This window comes from Bufo gargarizans, chromosome 1 (assembly GCF_014858855.1).
Source record: "Bufo gargarizans isolate SCDJY-AF-19 chromosome 1, ASM1485885v1, whole genome shotgun sequence".
Classification (NCBI taxonomy): Eukaryota; Metazoa; Chordata; class Amphibia; order Anura; family Bufonidae; genus Bufo; species Bufo gargarizans.
In genome coordinates this window covers 406,822,560-406,841,385 of record NC_058080.1, presented here as the reverse complement: position 1 = coordinate 406,841,385, position 18,826 = coordinate 406,822,560, and positions in this window count along the sequence as shown.

Sequence of the window (18,826 nt, the reverse complement as noted above, 5' to 3'; positions counted from 1 at the left end):
TAGTAAACTTTCCTATATGATTGCTAGAATTAGCGAAGTTGATGAATAGGTAGCTAAAACGAAGATGCAGAATACTTAGTTATCTTCGTTTTGTGGAATATGAAGAATACATTCGTTATCTTCGTTTTGTGGAATATAACGAATATATCGTCATATTCGCTAATTCTACCAAGCCATTGAAGCCAACCATAGTAAACCAGGTCCAAGTTGAAATCGCCATGCGATTAATATAACTCAAAGTAATCGCATGGCGATTTCAACTAGGTAATTACATTCCTCGCTCTCACACTCCTTCATCCAGCATAGGGCTGCTTCCCCAGGCTGTCAATCCAAGTCACCTCCCCCTCCTAACCCTACTATCCACAGCAAAGACAAAGACTTATATACTACCGGCACATACTGCAGCGCAGTGTCCGGCTCCACGTCTCACTCTGCCGATTCGGCTGTGTGCAGAGCAGTAGTTATGATTGCGATATTATGTCCCAGTTGTATATTCAGATTGTTACACCAGGGTGGAGGGGGGGGGGGGAGAGCTTGGACATAATATCGCTATCATAACTACTGCTCTGCACGCAGCCAAATCGGCAGAGTGAGACAAAAATTTGCATAGAAAGATAGCCTAATCCCTAATTAAATAAATAAAAATACATACAGTACAAATATATATTACTGCATATGGTGTTACTTTACTTTATGAATAAAAATGAATAATTTATATACATGTATATGTGCGTGTATATAAATATATATTATAATTATTATTATTTATATTATAATATAACTTGTAATATATTTTTATATTTGTAAAAAATGCATTGCTAGTTATCAATAATATCAGTATTTACATTTCTATGCAGTCATGCATTGCGATTGGTAGTGGAACTATGTATATACACAATATACTGCTGCACTGGATATAAATATAACATAAAAAACTTCTGGGGACTTAAGCTTATATTAGCAAATGTATATCAAATGAACTTTACTGAGGCTCTGAATAAGGTTGCACCCCATCCCCCCTCCCCCTACAGGCAGTCTGTGAATGAGATCGCACGCTATCTCTCTACACACTGATGCCCTGCCCTCCCATTCACTGAAAGCCCGGTAGACAAAAGGAACTCCCTGTTTGGGGGAAGGGGGGTATTGTCTGCAGGCTGAAAGTGCAGGTTATTTTCTGGCTGGAGACCCTTTCACTGCGCTTCTGGTGGAGTACGTGTTTATTAACTAAAATCAGGACAATAGCTAAAATAATGACCAGCAATAAAAAATAGCAATACATATAAATAAGTGATAGATCCAGGAGCATACACAAACAAATAAATTAATATCCCATAAATACTGTAGGTCCTTCACTAACTGCCTGCTGTCTCTGTTATATGGCAAATTCCATTAAAAGGTTGAAGCGCTGACATTGATAGTTACTTACCAACTACTGACACCTTGTCTATACTGCAACAAATTGCTGTGAACTTTGATACATATATATATATATATATATATATATATCTTCTCTATTCTCCTATTCTATGCTGCTACAATTATATTAGAATATGGAAGTGTCTTATTCCCCTCTGTGAATTGGAACACTATCTAACTCTGCTACATAAACTATGATATTTATGGGATATTAATTTATTTGTTTGTGTATGCTCCTGGATCTATCACTATTTTAAATTTATTGCTATTTTTTATTCATTGCTATATTTTATTGCTGGTCATTATTTTAGCTGCTATATTGATTTATTATATGTAAATATATTTTATATATTTATATTATATATACATTTACATATAGTATAATTAGTGTAATATTGTATAATTATTTTTTTAATACAGAGGTTATCTATATATGTCCATTATACTGTACAATACATTATATCTAAATCACCATACCTCATATGGATCATGGAATAAATAATTATACAATATTACACTAATTATACTATATGTAAATTTACATATAATATAAATACTGTATTAACATTCAGCCACTATAGGAACATAGTTAATAAATACACTGTATCCACTACTTCAGAGAAAAACAAATAAATAAAAATAAATATGGAAAACTCCATCAAGATACAAAACAATATACACTTGAAGGATAAAAAAAAACCAGATGAATGCAATAATATTGATTGTGTATCTGACATACTTGAAGCAAACTATCTTATTACTTGAAATTGGGACATTCTCTAATAACTTTCTTATCCCCTAAACACTGAAGGTATTTACATGCAAATCGCGATTCATATGCTAATGCCGCCCTTCATTAAGGTTGCAAGTACATACAAAAGGATCGACTAATGGTGTACATTGCAGTATTATACCTCAGTATCGCTGACTACACTGCCTGCGCCTGACTGGAAGCAAACTATCTTATTACTTGAAATTGTGACATTCTCTAATAACTTTCCTACCCCCCACTCTCAGTATGGCTACAATAGGATCTAAGGCCCCTTTCACACGGGCGAGGAGGGGCTGGAAGGGTTAAAAATAGGGCTCATGGGGTTAAGAATAAATAAAAAATAATAAACTACTGTACAATGGACTAACTATACATTCATATATTTATGTACTGAATCACAATTATGATTCAGTACATCTAGAATATTAGACTATATATTTGCATATGCAGCTCTATAATATATCTGTATACACCGCTCCATTATGTCTTTAGATCTGTGATACAAGTGGATTAGATTTGGATAACACCTGGTGATACATTGTACCGGATTTTGTGCGGTCTACTGCATACAGATATATAATAGAGCGGTGTGTACAGATATATAACGAAGTGTTGTATACAGATATGTAATGGAGCAGTGAACAGTATACAGATATATAATGTAGTGGATACAGAGTGTATTTATTAGCTATGTTCCTATAGTGGCTGAATGTTATTACAGTATCGAAAAACAACATGTACAGTATGGATACATTTGTATTTAGCAAAGCCTTTTGAACATTTCCTCCTTGACGGCAGCCCCCCCCCCCCCCCTTCTGCCAGGACAATTCCCACACCTATTCTTGCTATTCTTAATGTTGGATCTCTTTCTCCACAATTGCGCAATGGAAACCTAATATGAATTATGATGTTAACACTGACACCATTAAAACAAATAATATTGTTACATGAAAAACAAAAATAAATAAATTAATACAGCTCCAGCGCTGGGTGAGTTTTAAAATACACCAAAAGTTTACAGGCAAAAATAGACCAATATATACAGCGTTGCTGCTATATTGATTTATTATATATAAATATATTTTATATATTTATATTATATATAAATTTACATATAGTATAATTAGTGTAATATTGTATAATTATTTTTTAATACAGAGGTTATCTATCTTACTATCTATCTATATCTATATATGTCCATTATACTGTACAATACACTATATCTAAATCACCATACCTCATATGGATCATGGAATAAATAATTATACAATATTACACTAATTATACTATATGTAAATTTATATATAATATAAATACTGTATTAACATTCAGCCACTATAGGAACATAGCTAATAAATACACTCTGTATCCACTACTTCAGAGAAAAACAAATAAATAAAAATAAATATGGAAAACTCCATCAAGATACAAAACAATATACACTTAAAGGATAAAAAAAACAGATGAATGCAATAATATAGATTGTGTATCTGACAAACTTGAAGCAAACTATCTCATTACTTGAAATTGTGACATTCTCTAATAACTTTCCTACCCCCACTCTCAGTATGGCTACAATAGGATCTAAGGCCCCTTTCAGACGGGCGAGGAGGGGCTGGATGGGTTAAAAATTAATAAAAAATAATTTAACTCACCTTAATCCACTTGTTCGCGCAGCCCGTCTTCTCTTCTGTCTTCTTTCTTCAGGACCTGGGTAAAAGACCTGTGGTGACGTCACTGCGCTTATCACCATGGTGATGGATCATGTGACGGACCATGTGATGAGCGTAGTGATGTCACCACTGGTCTTTTACCCAGGTCCTGAAGAAAGAAGACAGAAGAGAAGACGGGCTGCGCGAACAAGTGGATTAAGGTGAGTTAAATTATTTTTTATTAATTTTTAACCCATCCAGCCCCTCCTCGCCCGTGTGAAAGGGGCCTTAGATCCTATTGTAGCCATACTGAGAGTGGGGGTAGGAAACAGATGAATACAATAATATTGATTGTGTATCAGACATACTTGAGTATTATACCCCTTATTAACCCCTCCAGCCCTATTTTTAACCCTCCAGCCCTATTTTTAATAGATAGTAAGATAATAAGATAGTTTGCTTCAAGTATGTCAGATACACAATCAATATTATTATCAGGCCTTTCACCCAGGTCCTGAAGACAGAAGAGAAGACGGGCTGCGCGAACAAGTGGATTAAGGTGAGTTAAATTATTTTTTTAAATTAATTTTTAACCCCTCCAGCCCCTCCTCCCCGTGTGAAAAGGGGCTTTAGATTCTATTGTAGCCATACTGAGAGTGGGGGGGGGGGGGAGAGGAAACAGATGAATACAATAATATTGATTGTGTATCAGACATACTTGAGTATTATACCCCTTATTAACCCCTCCAGCCTATTTTTAACCCCTCCAGCCCCTTCTCACCCATGTGAAAGGGGCCTTAGATCCTATTGTAGCCATACTGAGAGTGGGGGGGGGGTAGGAAACAGATGAATGCAATAATATTTATTGTGTATCTGACATACTTGAGTATTATACCCCTTATTAACCTCTCCAGCCCTATTTTTAATTCCTCCAGCCCTATTTTTAACCCCTCCAGCCCCTGCTCACCCATGTGAAAGGGGCCTTAGATCCTATTGTAGCCATACTGAGAGTGGGGGGTAGGAAAGTTATTAGAGAATGTCCCAATTTCAAGTAATGAGATAGTTTGCTTCAAGTATGTCAGATACACAATCAATATTATTGCATTCATCTGTTTTTTTATCCTTTAAGTGTATATTGGTTTGTATCTTGATGGAGTTTTCCATATTTATTTTTATTTATTTGTTTTTCTCTGAAGTAGTGGATACAGAGTGTATTTATTAGCTATGTTCCTATAGTGGCTGAATGTTAATACAGTATTTATATTATATATAAATTTACATATAGTATAATATGAGGTATGGTGATTTAGATATAGTGTATTGTACAGTATAATGGACATATATAGATATAGATAGATAGTAAGATAGATAACCTCTGTATTAAAAAATAATTATACAATATTACACTAATTATACTATATGTAAATTTATATATAATATAAATATATAAAATATATTTATATATAATAAATCAATATAGCAGCAACGCTGTATATATTGGTCTATTTTTGCCTGTAAACTTTTGGTGTATTTTAAAACTCACCCAGCGCTGGAGCTGTATTAATTATTTATTTTTGTTTTTCATGTAACAATATTATTTGTTTTAATGGTGTCAGTGTTAACATCATAATTCATATTAGGTTTCCATTGCGCAATTGTGGCGAAAGAGATCCAACATTAAGAATAGCAAGAATAGGTGTGGGAATTGTCCTGGCAGAAGGGGGGGGGGGGGGGGGCTGCCGTCAAGGAGGAAATGTTCAAAAGGCTTTGCTAAATACAAATGTATCCATACTGTACATGTTGTTTTTCGATACTGTAATAACATTCAGCCACTATAGGAACATAGCTAATAAATACACTCTGTATCCACTACATTATATATCTGTATACTGTTCACTGCTCCATTACATATCTGTATACAACACTTCGTTATATATCTGTACACACCGCTCTATTATATATCTGTATGCAGTAGACCGCACAAAATCCGGTACAATGTATCACCAGGTGTTATCCAAATCTAATCCACTTGTATCACAGATCTAAAGACATAATGGAGCGGTGTATACAGATATATTATAGAGCTGCATATGCAAATATATAGTCTAATATTCTAGATGTACTGAATCATAATTGTGATTCAGTACATAAATATATGAATGTATAGTTAGTCCATTGTACAGTAGTTTATTATTTTTTATTTATTCTTAACCCCATGAGCCCTATTTTTAACCCTTCCAGCCCCTCCTCGCCCGTGTGAAAGGGGCCTTAGATCCTATTGTAGCCATACTGAGAGTGGGGGGTAGGAAAGTTATTAGAGAATGTCACAATTTCAAGTAATAAGATAGTTTGCTTCCAGTCAGGCGCAGGCAGTGTAGTCAGCGATACTGAGGTATAATACTGCAATGTACACCATTAGTCGATCCTTTTGTATGTACTTGCAACCTTAATGAAGGGCGGCATTAGCATATGAATCGCGATTTGCATGTAAATACCTTCAGTGTTTAGGGGATAAGAAAGTTATTAGAGAATGTCCCAATTTCAAGTAATAAGATAGTTTGCTTCAAGTATGTCAGATACACAATCAATATTATTGCATTCATCTGGTTTTTTTTTATCCTTCAAGTGTATATTGTTTTGTATCTTGATGGAGTTTTCCATATTTATTTTTATTTATTTGTTTTTCTCTGAAGTAGTGGATACAGTGTATTTATTAACTATGTTCCTATAGTGGCTGAATGTTAATACAGTATTTATATTATATGTAAATTTACATATAGTATAATTAGTGTAATATTGTATAATTATTTATTCCATGATCCATATGAGGTATGGTGATTTAGATATAATGTATTGTACAGTATAATGGACATATATAGATAACCTCTGTATTAAAAAAATAATTATACAATATTACACTAATTATACTATATGTAAATGTATATATAATATAAATATATAAAATATATTTACATATAATAAATCAATATAGCAGCTAAAATAATGACCAGCAATAAAATATAGCAATGAATAAAAAATAGCAATAAATTTAAAATAGTGATAGATCCAGGAGCATACACAAACAAATAAATTAATATCCCATAAATATCATAGTTTATGTAGCAGAGTTAGTGTTCCAATTCACAGAGGGGAATAAGACACTTCCATATTCTAATATAATTGTAGCAGCATAGAATAGGAGAATAGAGAATATATATATATGTATCAAAGTTCACAGCAATTTGTTGCAGTATAGACAAGGTGTCAGTAGTTGGTAAGTAACTATCAATGTCAGCGCTTCGACCTTTTAATGGAATTTGCCATATAACAGAGACAGCAGGCAGTTAGTGAAGGACCTACAGTATTTATGGGATATTAATTTATTTGTTTGTGTATGCTCTTGGATCTATGACTTATTTATATGTATTGCTATTTTTTATTGCTGGTCATTATTTTAGCTATTGTCCTGATTTTAGTTAATAAACACGTACTCCACCAGAAGCGCAGTGAAAGGGTCTCCAGCCAGAAAATAACCTGCACTTTCAGCCTGCAGACAATACCCCCCTTCCCCCAAACAGGGAGTTCCCTTTTGTCTACCGGCTTTCAGTGAATGGGAGGGCAGGGCATCAGTGTGTAGAAAGATAGCGTGCGATCTCATTCACAGACTGCCTGTAGGGGGAGGGGGGATGGGGTGCAACCTTATTCAGAGCCTCAGTAAAGTTCATTTGATATACATTTGCTAATATAAGCTTAAGTCCCCAGAAGTTTTTATGTTATATTTATATCCAGTGCAGCAGTATATTGTGTATATACATAGTTCCACTACCAATCGCAATGCATTACTGCATAGAAATGTAAATACTGATATTATTGATAACTAGCAATGCATTTTTTACAAATATTAAAATATATTACAAGTTATATTATAATATAAATAATAATAATTATAATATATATTTATATACACGCACATATACATGTATATAAATTATTCATTTTTATTCATAAAGTAAAGTAACACCATATGCAGTAATATATATTTGTACTGTATGTATTTTTATTTATTTAATTAGGGATTAGGCTATCTTTCTTTGCAAATTTTTGTCTCACTCTGCCGATTTGGCTGCGTGCAGAGCAGTAGTTATGATAGCGATATTATGTCCAAGCTATGTCTTTGCTGTGGATAGTAGGGTTAGGAGGGGGAGGTGACTTGGATTGACAGCCTGGGGAAGCAGCCCTATGCTGGATGAAGGAGTGTGAGAGCGGAGGAATGTAATTACCTAGTTGAAATCGCCATGCGATTACTTTGAGTTATATTAATCGCATGGCGATTTCAACTTGGACCTGGTTTACTATGGTTGGCTTCAATGGCTTGGTAGAATTAGCGAATATGACGAATATATTCGTTATATTCCACAAAACGAAGATAACGAATGTATTCTTCATATTCCACAAAACGAAGATAACTAAGTATTCTGCATCTTCGTTTTAGCTACCTATTGATCAACTTCGCTAATTCTAGCAATCATATAGGAAAGTTTACTATAGAGACAGCTAAGTTTAATTCGCTATGCGATTATATTACTTTGCTTTTTTTTTATAAATAGAATAATTATAATAATTATCAGGTATTATAACTATTCCATTTGTTTTTTATAAAAAAAAGCAGTCATATAATCGCATAGCGAATTAAACTTAGCTGTCTCTATAGTAAACTTTCCTATATGATTGCTAGAATTAGCGAAGTTGATGAATAGGTAGCTAAAACGAAGATGGAGAATATTTCGTTATCTTCGTTTTGTGGAATATAACGAATACATTCGCCATATTCGTTTTGTGGAATATAACGAATATATTCGTCATATTCGCTAATTCTACCAAGCCAACCATAGTAAACCAGGTCCAAGTTGAAATCGCAATTCGATTAATTCAAGTTATAATAATCGAATTTCGATTTTAACTTAGCACTGCTATATTCCATATTAGGCTAGAATTAACGAATATGGAATATAACAGTGCTAAGTTAAAATCGAAATTCGATTATTATAACTTGAAATAATCGCATTGCTATTTCAATAGGAGAGTAGCCTTTAAGTTAAAATCGAAATTCGATTATTATAACTTGAAATAATCGAATTGCGATTTCAACGTAATTCTCAAATCCGACAGTACATTCTAGTATATGGAGACGTTCCCATGGTGATGGGGACGCTCCATGAGCACGCAAGTCGGCAGAAGCGGCAACGGGCACTGACTGGAGCAGCCAGGAAGCCAGGAATCCAAAGGACAGGTAAGAACAACTTTAGGGAAGTGGGAAAGAAAAAAAAAAAAAAAAAAAAAAAAAACAATATTCAAAATATCGAATTTATATCACTATATTCGAAATATTCGCGAATTAGCGAAGTGCCGATATTCGCGAAAAAAATTCGATATTCGAATATTCGCGCTCAACACTAATTATAGATCTGACTGTGATCAGTTCTGATTAATGGGGGTGATCTGGGGCTAAGTGTACTGTTGGTGTGTACTCACTGTGATGTCTGCTCCTCTGCTGAAACCAACCGGCGAAAAGGACCAGCAGAGGAGCAGAGAAGCCATTTAACACATTATATTTATAAATATAATGTGTTAGATGGCTTCTGATTAGATTTTTTTGAAAATCATCAGCCTGCCAGCGACGATCATTGGCTGGCAGGCTGATGGCGAAATAGTCCTTTAACATATCGCCATGTCTGAAAAGTCCAAACTATTAAAATATTTTAAAAAAGTATGCGGTGAACGCCAGGACAGAAAAAAAACAAAAAAAAACTGCGCGATTTGACATTTTTTAAAATGCGGGAATGCACATGGCGTTTTTGATTTATTTTTTTCACGTGTTATCGAATGGTATTGAGTATCGCAATACTTTTTTATTGTATCGAAATTGAATCAAAAATTTGTTATTGCAATAACTCTAGTTAAAAGGCAAAAATATTTTACTTTTGCCAATAAAACACGCCACAAAAGGCTTTAGAACATACAACTGCACCGTTAATTGGCAAATATATATTTTTTGGTGCCACTTTATACACTGCAAATGGGGCTTTACAACATATAACTGCACCGCTGAACGGCAAATATATATTTTATTTGTGCCACTTGGGCTTCATGCACACGACAGTATTTTTTCACGGTCCGCAAAACGGGGTTCCGTTGTTCCGTGATCCGTTTCTGTTTTTCTTCCGTGTGTCTTTCGTGATTTTTGGAGGATCACCAGACATGAAGGAAAGTTAAAAAAAAGTCGTTTTGGTGTCCGCCTGGCCGTGCGGAGCCAAACGGATCCGTCCTGACTTACAATGCAAGTCAATGGGGACGGATCCGTTTGACGTTGACACTTTTCAATGTAAAGTCAGGAGTCCTTATCGGAGTTTTCTCCAATCCGATGGTATATTTTAACTTGAAGCGTCCCCATCACCATGGGAACCCCTCTATGTTAGAATATACCATCGGATTTGAGTTACATTGTGAAAACTCAGATCCGACAGTATATTCTAACACAGAGGCGTTCCCATGGTGATGGGGACACTTCAAGTTAGAAGATGCTAAGAACTGTGGACATAACTGCCACCTGCTGCATGGCAGCATCCGATCTCTTACAGGAGGCTGTGATCCGCACAATTAACCCTTCAGGTGCCGCACCCGGGTTAATTGTGCATATCATAGCCCCCTGTAAGAGATCAGGTGCTGCCAGGCAGCAGGGGCAGACCCCCCTCCCTCCCCAGTTTTAAATTCATTGGTGGCCAGTTCGGTCCCCCCTCCCTCCCCAGTTTTAAATCTATTGGTGGCCAGTGCGCGCCCCCGCCCCCCCCCTCCCTCCCCTGTATTAAATTCATTGGTGGCCAGTGTGGCCTCCCCTCTCCCCCCCTAATTAAAATCTCCCCCCCCATCATTGGTGGCAGCAAAGAGTTCCGATCGGAGTCCCAGTTTAATCGCTGGGGCTCCGATCGGTAACTATGGCAACCAGGACGCTACTGCAGCGCATTGCGCATTGCATATAGCACATACCTGTCACTTACCAGTAAGAGGAGCGCCCGGCCGGTCACAGACAGCGCAGGTAAGTATAATGCTTCTAAAATTGCTAAGTAACCATGGCAGCCAGGACTGCAGTAGCGTCCTGGTTGCCATGGTTACCTATCGGAGCCCCAGCGATTAAACTGGGACTCCGATCGGAACTCTCCGCTGCCACCAATGATGGGGGGGGATTTTAATTAGGGAGGGGGAGAGCGGAGGCCGCACTGGCCACCAATTAATTTAATACAGGGGAGGGAGGGGGGCCGGGGGGGGGGGCCGCACTGGCCACCAATTGATTTAATACAGGGGAGGGGGGGGGCAGTAGGGGGCCGCACTGGCCACCAATGAATTTAAAACTGGGGAGGGAGGGGGGTCTGCCCCCTGCTGCCTGGCAGCACCTGATCTCTTACAGGGGGCTATGATGAGGGGTTAATTGTGCAGATCACAGCCCCCTGTAAGAGATCGGATGCTGCCAGGCAGCAGGGGGCAGTTATGTCCACAGTTCTTAGTATATTCTAACTTGAAGCGCCCCATCACCATGGGAACGCCTCTGTGTTAGAATATATTGTCGGATCTGAGTTTTCACGATGTGAAAACTCAGCTCTGAAAAAGTTGTATGCAGACGGATAAAGTAGCCTATGGACACGGATCACGGACGCGGATGGCAATCTTGTGAGCCTCCGTGTTTTTTCATGGACCCATTGACTTGAATGGGTCTGTGAACCGTTGTCCGTCAAAAAAATAGGACATGTCCTATTTTTTTGACGGACAGGAAACACGGATCACGGACGCGGATGACAAACGGTGCATTTTCCGAGTTTTCAACGGACCCATTGAAAGTCAATGGATCCGCAGAAAATCACGGAAAACGGAACAACTGACACGGATGCACACTACTGTAGTGTGCATGAGGCCTTATACGTGGCAAAAAGGGCTTTACAACTTATAACTGTACCGTTGAACAACAAATAAAAAATTTGGGTGCCACTAATACATGGCAAAAAGGGCTGTGCAACATATAACTGCACCGCTGAACGGCAAATATATTTTACTTTTGCAACTAATACACACCACAGAATGCTTTAAAACATATAACTGCACCGCTGAATGACAAATATATATTTTTTGGTGCCACTAATACACGCCAAAAAGGGCTTTATAACATATAACTCCACCGCTGAACTGCAAATATATATTTTTTGGTGCCACTAATACATGGCAAAAAGGGCTTTACAACATATTACTTCACTGCTGAACTGAAAATATATTTTACTTTTGCCACTAATACACGAAACAGAAGGCTTTAGAACATATACATCCACCGCTGAATGGCAAATATATATTTTTTTGTGCCACTAATTCAAGGCAAAAATGGCTTTACAACATATAACTGCACTGCTGAACGGCAAATATATTTTATTTTTCCTCTAATACACGCCACAGAAGACTTTAGAATATATAACTGCACAGCTGAACGGCAAATATTTTTTTTTTGGTATGGTTAATATTAAAATAAAATAATAGTGGGCAGGCACTACAATTATGGGTTCATGAGAATAAGTGGGAATATTTTATTCAATTAAAAATACAGTTCATATAACATTAATAACAATAGCAATAAAATAAATATCAATAGCAATAAAATATAGCAGCAATTGATGGCAGTATGAAATATAATATATAAATGGCAGTACGTTATAGCAGAAGATAGTCCTGTAATAGCAGCATAAGCACCCCAATAGTCGGACGGTTTTTAACTTGGCAATAGTTCATCATAGAAGACAATGCCAATGTCTCAATAGATTATGTCAATATTCAACAGCGGCAGAGTTATGGTGCAATGTGCTAATAACAATGTTGCAACAACGTTGATACTGTTGGTTAAGATAACAGCAACAACGATGTTGATAGCAATGGCTGTAAATGATGATGGCTTGATGTTTCCAAATATAATGTCGATCAGACTTCACTTCTTATATAGTGCAGATGATCACACCTTCGCCTTCTATTGAAGAGACACATGGCATTTATAATTTATTAATGTCAGAATAGCCTGAAAGCTTGGTCTGCTGAGGAATGGGGGTCTGATCTGATGTCTAAGAAAGAATGGGGTATGATCTGAGGTCTGATGGGACATGATGGTCTAATGGGGATTTTATCTGATGAAAAATATTTTTTTCTTATTTTCCTCCTCTGTATCCTAGGTGTGTCTTATGGTCCAGTGGGTCTTATGGTCGGAAAAATATGGTGAATGTTTTTTTATTTTTTTTATTTTAGCAAAAGGCTGCAACATAACAAATGTAATGAAATTCGTTTTTACCAGCTATCTTGCTCTCTTCATACACCATACACATAGCTTCATATTGTATAATGAATATGTAATTGTGATAATAAAGTACATCTGTCAGTATGAAACTATTTTCAGGAAAATGCTTAGGGAGCCCACAATGAGAATTGTCATCAGACTTATGAAATGTTTATGATCTTTAGATGATCTCTATCAATTGTAAGAACTGAGTAGACTGAAAAGTATATATTTAGTCATTTTAAATGCATTCTCCTCCACTAAAGAAACAAGTACACGTTGGTGGCTAGGCATTGTGATAATGTACTTTGTAAGAGTATTTTACATTTTGAAACAGCATGATGCTCTTTACTGAAGCTAAAATGTCATTTTGCTGTTTGCAATTACATTCTTACCTCAGTTATAGCACTAACCTGTCAATTTTAAAATAACTATACTGAAAGGACACTACAATTACTTGAAATATACAGGTCAATTTTCCAAATTGTGCATTAATCGTAATTTAGGAGACAGGTTTTGAGCATTCTGTGTATTACCTAAGCTCATGTATTGAATGTATAATTTATTCAATATAGTGGTATGAGAACAAAACATTAACTCTTTTAAAAAATATGTTGTATTTTTATATTTGTGTATGCTGCACAGTTTCAAGGTACATTAGCTCTGAAGAAGAAAATTTTTAAAGATAAGCTTTATAAAAAGGTCCTACCATAATTGGCAGCTATATTTCCACAGGTTATCAGAGCTAGAGATATTTGACATTTGTCAAAACCTCCCCAATGATATCTACTACCTGGTCCCTCTCGACTCGGAAAATACTTGACTGCTCAACCAATCATTGACCACACCTCAGCTGGTGATTAGCTAAACAATTAAATGTCCATGTTCAGAGGGATCTGGAGACTGGTTGGGGGCCCAAGAAGTGTTTCATAAGGGGGCTGCAGTGGATTAGTAAGGTATTAATTAATTTTAATTCATTCTGTCTCCTTTTAATTATTTCTCCCCAAGGACAATCGATTTACCATGATTAAGCGTTCTCAATTGGTAACATTCACAGAGGTGTCCCTAAGCCACCCATGTGTTGCTGACAAGACCAAGATTTAGAGTCTAAGGAACGTTTCCTCCTAATCAAATCCCCATGTCTCAACCCCCACTTCGGTTTCAAGTTTTAAAGTGGTTTTCCACTTTAAAAATCAACTACCAAATTTATTCAACAAAGTCACTCGAGACTTCTTTAATAACTAACTTTGGCTCATCAGAGTCCATACATTTTAATACTGTACATAGACGCATCTCTGTACAGTATTAATCTGAAGTTTTGAACGAAGCAACTTTGGATCCACATTGAAGGCCTTGATGCATTGGTAGCAGAACTTTCTGTCACCTCCAAATTTTATTTCAAAATAAGCATACCATCATGTAGTGTAGGTGCCTCAAAACACAACTATACTTTTGTTCTAAAATTCTAGTCCTACTGTATAAACCTGAAAAATGCTTCACTTTATTTTTATGCAGGTATGGTTTTTGGTAACACATGATAACACTACCCACCAACCCCTCTTGTATGATTGACAGTTCCTGAGATTTCAGAGTTGATAGCGATGACACAGGGTAAGTTAGGTGACTTGAACAGAGTGGCTCTACGCACAGTGCATCAAAAAACATATTTGAATAAAATGAAGCATTTTTCAGGATTAGAGGACCAGATTTTCACAAGAAAGATATAGCTATGTTTTGGGGAGCCTGCCCTACCCAGCAGCATGCTTTCTTTGAAATTGATTCAGCATTCCCACAGTTTTTAATTAGTTTATTCAATGCCATTACATAGTTGATACGGTTGAAAAAAGACATAAGTCTATCAAGTTCAACCAAGGTAAAGGTGGGGGCGGGAATCCCAGAAGCAAGTGAGACTTCGTATTTCTACACGTTTTCATAAGAATTATTGTTGCTTACTTTTAAGAATTCAGCCAAACCCTTTTTAAAACTATCCACTAGTGTTGAGCACGAATATTCGAATAGCGAATTTTTATCGCGTAAATCGCCACTTCGAGAGTTTGCGAATATTTTGAATATAGTACTATATATTTGTTTTATTCAATATTCTGCATTTTTCTTTCCATCTTAACACATGATTCCTCTCTGCTTCTTGCTTGTGAGCCAATGAGAAGGAAGCAATGTCAAGTTCACAACAATACTTAGTGCACCAATCAGTAATCTGTAGTCAGACCTGCTAAAATGTGAAGTTGCACATAGTGCGAAAAAATATTCTAATCACTGCTGATTAGCGCAATCGCAAATATATTGCAGCACTTGACTCGGCATATAAAGCTATTCTAATGTTCTACTGTGCCAACCATTTTCTCCAGGAAGCTTATACCAGCTTGAAAAATGTAGCCAAAGTGACGCACGCCTGTATTTCGCATTACAAATTCGCATTACGTAATTTTTACATTGCCGATTTATCGCAATCAATAAAATAATATCGAATTGTCGAAATTCGTGAATATATGACGAATATTCTACAAAATATTGGTGAAATATCGCAAATTCAAATATAGCCCCTGCCGCTCATCACTACTGTCCACTGGTCCGGCTGTGACCACGTCCTGAGGAAGTCTATTCAACAGATTCACAGTTCTTACAGTAAAGAAGCTGTGACACTTCTGGAAATGTAGCATTTTTTGCTACATTCTTACCCGTGCCGACGAACTAGAAGTCAGGTGCTGACCATTTTTGCAAGTTGACGCTTCTGGAGACTGAACTTTTTCTTCTCCGGTCGGAGCCAGTGCCCCCTTGTCTTTAATAGGGCATTTTACATGGAACTGTTTTTCACAGTATTTTTTGTATGGCCCATTTATATATTTGTATAGGTTAGTCATGTCCCCCCTTAGACGTCTCTTCTCAAGACTAAATAAATTCAATTATTTTAATCTTTCTTCATAACTAAGACCCTCCATGCCCCTCATCAGTTTAGTCGCTTTCCTCTGTACTTTTTTTTCCAGCTGCAGAGCGTCCCTTCTATGGATTGGTGCCCAGAACTGAACTGTATATTCCAGATGAGGCCGCACCAAGTCCATGCCTCGTTTAATGCATGACAATATTCTGGTGGCCTTAGAAGCAGCTGATTGACATTGTATGCTGTTTATTTAATTTACCATCTACAAGGACACACAAATCCTTCTCTATAGGTGGCTCTCCCAATGTTGCATCACCTATGACATATGAAGCACAAAGATTATTACTACCAAAATCCATAACGTTACATTTATTTACATAGAACCTCATTTGCCAAGTTGATGCCCAATCACTCAGAGTGTTCAAGTCAGCTTGTAATTTATGGACATCTTCCATAGACTGTACAGTACTACATAGCTTGGTGTCATCAGAAAAAATAGAAATGGTGCTGTCAGTATGGGATCTGCGTCTCCACTGCAGGGTGGCAGATCGCTGTTTGCACATCGCAGCACTATGGTTCCCAGTACTGGTTTACCTTGTAGGAGACGCAGGTGCCCGCCAGCATACCGCCGCATCCGTCCTCACTGCCAGGTGTCATCTGATGAGCTATATATCACGCGCGCGCGCACCTCTCCCTTTCTTATAGGAGTAGGCAGCTGGTTCCTGATTACCATCCCCACTGGGAGGCGGGACAATATTTTATTTAAGGCAGCTTCACTCATCATGAAGTGCCAAAGCGTGGTTGTTGTATCTCTTGACTCCCGCTGAAGCGTCCCACTGTGTCTGTTTATTGGATTTCCTGGATTCTGACCCCCGCTTCATTTGACTACGCATCTGCCTGCCATCTGTTTATTGGATCACCTGGATTATAGACCTCTGCACTGCCTGACTACGTGTCTGCCCATCTCCTCCTGTAAGTCTGCCTGGATCCAGACCCTGCACTGCCCGACAATGAGACTGCTTATATCTGCACTGCCTGACTACGCATCTGGCCATCTCCTCCTGTAAGTCTGCCTGGATCCAGACCCTGCACTGCCCGACAATGAGACTGCTTATATCTGCACTGCCTGATTACGCATCTGTCCATCTCCTCCTGTAAGTCTGTCTGGATCCAGACCCTGCGCTGCCTATGAGACTGCTTATATCTGCACGCTATATTGCTCTGAACTTTGTTTTGCCTGTATCTGTCAAGTGACTTTTGAATACTGTCTGCCAGTAAAGACCATCTGTTCCTTTATTCTGCCTTTGTTGGACTCTGTTCACACTACTGCAGGTAGCTGCATTCAAGATAACAGGTGCAGACACCAGGGTCCTGACTCTGAGAGTCAGCAGTCAGCAATATTGGACTAATTCCCAGTCCTCTATCAACTGACACAGAGGATCCACATCCTCTGGTCATAACAGGTGCTATTCATCCCGTCCATGATATCATTAATAAAAATAATTAAATAATAGAGGACCCAGCACTGAACCTTGGAGTACACCACTTATAACCTGAGACCATTCTGAATAGGAATCATTGACCACAACTCTCTGGACACGGTCCTTCAGCCAGTTTTCAATCCAATTACAAACTACAGGTGAAACTCGAAAAATTAGTATATCGTGCAAAAGTCCATTTATTTCAGTAATGTAAATTAAAAGGAATTGCATTCATGAAGCTTAAAATTAGAATTTTTGTGAAAAGGTTCAATATTCTAGGCTCAAAGTGTAACACTCTAGTCAGCTAATTAATCCATACCCCCTGAGCAAAGGGTACCTGAGATCATGACTTTGGGGTTTCATAAGCTGTAAGCCATAATCATCCAAATTATAACAAATAAAGGCTTGAAATATCTCGCTTTGCATGTAATGAGTCTATCTCATATATTAGTTTCACCTTTTAAGTTGCATTACTGAAATAAATTAACTTTGCACAATATTAAAATTTTTCGAGTTTTACCTGTATACTTTCCAAGCCTATATAACTTATCTATTAAACATCTATGAGGGACTGTATCAAAAGCCTTTGCAAAATCCACTACATCCACAGCCACCCCTCTGTCTAGGCTACTACTCACCTCCTCATAAAAACAAATCAGGTTAGTCTGACAACTTCTGTCCTTGGTACACCCATGTTGGTTATCACTTATAATATTATTTACAGTCACATATTCCTGTATATAGTCCCTTAAAGGGAACCTGTCATCAACTTTATGGTGACCTCACTATAGCATAAAATAGTGACAGAAATGCTGATTTCAGCGGTGTGTCACTCATGAGCTAAAAGTAAGTGGTTGCTGAGAACCAGCATCATAATCATTGCAGCCCAGGCCTTGAAAAGAGTCAAATCTACTTGAGAAGAGTCATGGTTATTCATAACCTCCAGTACCTAGAGAATCTTTAAACATTATAAATAGGGGCACATCAATGACTGATCTGAGCTCTTTAAGAACTCTTGGGTGTAATCCATTTGGACCCGGAACCTTGTTCACATCTACGTTATTTAACTTAGCTTGGACCATATCTACAGTTAGCCAATTGAGTATATTACTAAATGAACTAACAGCCCCAGCACCACAGATATCAGCTCCTTTCTCTTCTTTTGTATATACAAAGCTAAAAAACACATTTAGTAACTCAGCCTTTTCCTTATCTTCAGTGACTACCCCTACACCCCCTTTTACCATTATTTAG